Consider the following 4,970-nt stretch of genomic DNA (forward strand, 5'->3'; position numbering starts at 1 on the left):
TCTCCAAGGGTGGTGGTACGGTGTGTGGGGGTATTAGTCTCTCCTAGGGTGGTGGTACGGTGTGTGGGGGTATTAGTCTCTCCTAGGGTGGTGGAACGGTGTGTGTGGGGGGGTATTAGTCTCTCCTAGGGTGGTGGAACGGTGTGTGTGTGTGGGGGGTATTAGTCTCTCCTAGGGTGGTGGAACGGTGTGTGTGTGGGGGGGGGTATTAGTCTCTCCTAGGGTGGTGGAACGGTGTGTGTGGGGGGTATTAGTCTCTTATAGGGTAGTGGAACGGTGTGGGGGGGGGTATTAGTCTCTCCTAGGTGGTGGAATGGTGTGTGTGGGGGGGGGGGGTATTAGTCTCTCCTAGGGTGGTGGAACGGTGTGTGTGTGGGGGGGTATTAGTCTCTCCTAGGGTGGTGGAACGGTGTGTGTGTGGGGGGGGGTATTAGTCTCTCCTACTGTGGTGGAAAGGTGTGGGGGGTATTAGTTCCTCCTAGGGTGGTGGAAAGGTGTGGGGGGTATTAGTCCCTCCTAGGGTGGTGGAACGGTTTGTGTGTGGGGGGTATTAGTCTCTCCTACTGTGGTGGAAAGGTGTGGGGGGTATTAGTTCCTCCTAGGGTGGTGGAAAGGTGTGGGGGGTATTAGTCCCTCCTAGGGTGGTGGAACAGTGTGTGTGGGGGTATTAGTCTCTCCTAGGGTGGTGGAAAGGTGTGGGGGGGTATTAGTCCCTCCTAGGGTGGTGGTACAGTGTGTGTGTGGGGGGTATTAGTCTCTCCTAGGGTGGTGGAAAGGTGTAGGGGGGTATTAGTCTCTCCTAGGGTGGTGGAAAGGTGTGTGGGGGGGGGGGGTATTAGTCTCTCCTAGGGTGGTGGAACGGTGTGTGTGGGGGGGGTATTAGTCTCTCCTAGGGTGGTGGTACGGTGTGTGTGTGGGGGGTATTAGTCTCTCCTAGGGTGGTGGAACGGTGTGTGTGTGGGGGGGTATTAGTCTCTCCTAGGGTGGTGGAACGGTGTGTGTGGGGGGTATTAGTCTCTCCTAGGGTGGTGGAACGGTGTGTGTGTGTGGGGGGTATTAGTCTCTCCTAGGGTGGTGGTACGGTGTGTGTGTGGGGGGGTATTAGTCTCTCCTAGGGTGGTGGTACGGTGTGTGTGTGGGGGGTATTAGTCTCTCCTAGGGTGGTGGAAAGGTGTGGGGGTATTAGTCTCTCCTAGGGTGGTGGTACGGTGTGTGTGTGGGGGGGGGTATTAGTCTCTCCTAGGGTGGTGGTACGGTGTGTGGGGGGGTATTAGTCTCTCCTAGGGTGGTGCAACGGTGTGTGTGGGGGGTATTAGTCTCTCCTAGGGTGGTGGTACAGTGTGTGGGGGGGGGGGTTAATCTCTCCTAGGGTGGTGGAACGGTGTGTGGGGGGGGAGGGGTATTAGTCTCTCCTAGGGTGGTGGTACGGTGTGTGTGTGGGGGGGTATTAGTCTCTCCTAGGGTGGTGGAAAGGTGTGTGTGTGGGGGGTATTAGTCTCTCCTAGGGTGGTGGAACGGTGTGTGTGTGGGGGGGTATTAGTCTCTCCTAGGGTGGTGGAAAGGTGTGTGTGGGGGGGGGTATTAGTCTCTCCTAGGGTGGTGGAACGGTGTGTGGGGGGGGGTATTAGTCTCTCCTAGGGTGGTGGTACGGTGTGTGTGTGTGGGGGGGGGTATTAGTCTCTCCTAGGGTGGTGGAACGGTGTGTGTGTGGGGGGTATTAGTCTCTCCTAGGGTGGTGGAACGGTGTGTGTGTGTGGGGGGTATTAGTCTCTCCTAGAGTGGTGGAAAGGTGTGGGGGGGGTATTAGTCTCTCCTAGGGTGGTGGAACGGTGTGTGTGTGGGGGGGTATTAGTCCCTCCTAGGGTGGTGGAACGGTTTGTGTGTGGGGGGTATTAGTCTCTCCTACTGTGGTGGAAAGGTGTGGGGGTATTAGTTCCTCCTAGGGTGGTGGAAAGGTGTGGGGGGTATTAGTCCCTCCTAGGGTGGTGGAACAGTGTGTGTGGGGGGTATTAGTCTCTCCTAGGGTGGTGGAAAGGTGTGGGGGGGTATTAGTCCCTCCTAGGGTGGTGGTACAGTGTGTGTGTGGGGGGTATTAGTCTCTCCTAGGGTGGTGGAAAGGTGTAGGGGGGTATTAGTCTCTCTAGGGTGGTGGAAAGGTGTGTGTGGGGGGGTATTAGTCTCTCCTAGGGTGGTGGAACGGTGTGTGTGGGGGGTATTAGTCTCTCCTAGGGTGGTGGTACGGTGTGTGTGTGGGGGGGGGTATTAGTCTCTCCTAGGGTGGTGGAACGGTGTGTGTGTGGGGGTATTAGTCTCTCCTAGGGTGGTGGAACGGTGTGTGTGGGGGGGGTATTAGTCTCTCCTAGGGTGGTGGAACGGTGTGTGTGTGGGGGGTATTAGTCTCTCCTAGGGTGGTGGTACGGTGTGTGTGTGGGGGGTATTAGTCTCTCCTAGGGTGGTGGTACGGTGTGTGTGTGGGGGGTATTAGTCTCTCCTAGGGTGGTGGAAAGGTGTGGGGGTATTAGTCTCTCCTAGGGTGGTGGTACGGTGTGTGTGTGGGGGGGTATTAGTCTCTCCTAGGGTGGTGGTACGGTGTGTGGGGGGGGTATTAGTCTCTCCTAGGGTGGTGCAACGGTGTGTGTGGGGGGGTATTAGTCTCTCCTAGGGTGGTGGTACAGTGTGTGGGGGGGTATTAGTCTCTCCTAGGGTGGTGGAACGGTGTGTGTGGGGGAGGGGTATTAGTCTCTCCTAGGGTGGTGGTACGGTGTGTGTGTGGGGGGGTATTAGTCTCTCCTAGGGTGGTGGAAAGGTGTGTGTGTGGGGGGTATTAGTCTCTCCTAGGGTGGTGGAACGGTGTGTGTGTGGGGGGGGTATTAGTCTCTCCTAGGGTGGTGGAAAGGTGTGTGTGGGGGGGGGTATTAGTCTCTCCTAGGGTGGTGGAACGGTGTGTGGGGGGGTATTAGTCTCTCCTAGGGTGGTGGTACGGTGTGTGTGTGTGGGGGGTATTAGTCTCTCCTAGGGTGGTGGAACGGTGTGTGTGTGGGGGTATTAGTCTCTCCTAGGGTGGTGGAACGGTGTGTGTGTGTGGGGGGGGTATTAGTCTCTCCTAGAGTGGTGGAAAGGTGTGGGGGGTATTAGTCTCTCCTAGGGTGGTGGAACGGTGTGTGTGTGGGGGGGTATTAGTCTCTCCTAGGGTGGTGGAACGGTGTGTGTGGGGGTGGGGGGTATTAGTCTCTCCTAGGGTGGTGGTACGGTGTGTGTGTGGGGGGGGGGGTATTAGTCTCTCCTAGGGTGGTGGAACGGTGTGTGTGTGGGGGGTATTAGTCTCTCCTAGGGTGGTGGAAAGGTGTGGGGGTATTAGTCCCTCCTAGGGTGGTGAAACGGTGTGTGTGTGGGGGGGGGGGGGGTTATTAGTCTCTCCTAGGGTGGTGGAACAGTGTGTGTGGGGGGGGGGGGTATTAGTCTCTCCTAGGGTGGTGGTACGGTGTGTGTGGGGGGGGTATTAGTCTCTCCTAGGGTGGTGGAACGGTGTGTGTGTGTGGGGGTATTAGTCTCTCCTAGGGTGGTGGAAAGGTGTGTGTGTGGGGGGTATTAGTCTCTCCTAGGGTGGTGGTACGGTGTGTGTGTGTGGGGGGGGTATTAGTCTCTCCTAGGGTGGTGGAAAGGTGTGGGGGTATTAGTCCCTCCTAGGGTGGTGAAACGGTGTGTGTGTGGGGGGGGTTATTAGTCTCTCCTAGGGTGGTGGAACGGTGTGTGTGGGGGTGGGGGTATTAGTCTCTCCTAGGGTGGTGGAACGGTGTGTGTGTGGGGGGTATTAGTCTCTCCTAGGGTGGTGGTACGGTGTGTGTGTGGGGGGGGGGGTATTAGTCTCTCCTAGGGTGGTGGAACGGTGTGTGTGGGGGGTATTAGTCTCTCCTAGGGTGGTGGAACGGTGTGTGTGTGGGGGGTATTAGTCTCTCCTAGGGTGGTGGAACGGTGTGTGTGTGTGGGGGGGTATTAGTCTCTCCTAGGTAGTGGAACAGTGTGTGTGGGGGGGGGGTATTAGTCTCTCCTACGGTGGTGGAACAGTGTGTGGGGGGGGTATTAGTCTCTCCTAGGGTGGTGGTACGGTGTGTGTGGGGGGGGTATTAGTCTCTCCTAGGGTGGTGGAACGGTGTGTGTGTGTGGGGGGGTATTAGTCTCTCCTAGGGTGGTGGAACGGTGTGTGTGTGTGGGGGGTATTAGTCTCTCCTAGGGTGGTGGAACGGTGTGTGTGGGGGGGGGGTATTAGTCTCTCCTAGGGTGGTGGAAAGGTGTGGGGGGGGTATTTGTCTCTCCTAGGGTGGTGGAATGCCAGGACCTGTCCTGTTTTCCTCTAGGCAGACCTGAGTGTTATACAACAACAGCAGGATCGATGAGTTAGCCAGATACCTTTTATTATTTTGTACTGAAAAACGCATATCTAAGTTCAGATTTTTGAATTCAACCAAAAAAAATCGTAGTTATTGTTATTAATCATAGTTATTTCTGGTACTATATAAAAAAAAGTTAGATGGCTAGCCCTTATTGATCCTGCCTTGCAGTACACCCCTCTCAATATTAATATGTACATTATGAATAAATACTGTTGGAATTAGATTTGTACGTTTTTCTCAGTCTGTACATTTGTTTATTTTTTCACACACACATACACAATGCAAACACAAGAGGAAATATATCACATGTAAATAGACAGCACTTGATTAACACACAGAGAAAATACACAAAGACAGAGTTCTAAAAGGTTATAATTGAATTAAAAAGCATTACAACTGACCTACTCTATACTGAAACAGATATACTCACTATGTCCAATTCATGTTAAAAAACAACATTGAGTTCACTTTGTACAATTTGATTTCGTGTGATATAAACAAATAAACAGTCAGTGAAAAATGAAATGAGACAAGTGTTGGAGCACTGTGTGTGTTAAATACATCAGTTAATTAATGAGT

Source organism: Oncorhynchus gorbuscha, linkage group LG18 (assembly GCF_021184085.1).
Source record: "Oncorhynchus gorbuscha isolate QuinsamMale2020 ecotype Even-year linkage group LG18, OgorEven_v1.0, whole genome shotgun sequence".
In the NCBI taxonomy this organism is placed as follows: domain Eukaryota; kingdom Metazoa; phylum Chordata; class Actinopteri; order Salmoniformes; family Salmonidae; genus Oncorhynchus; species Oncorhynchus gorbuscha.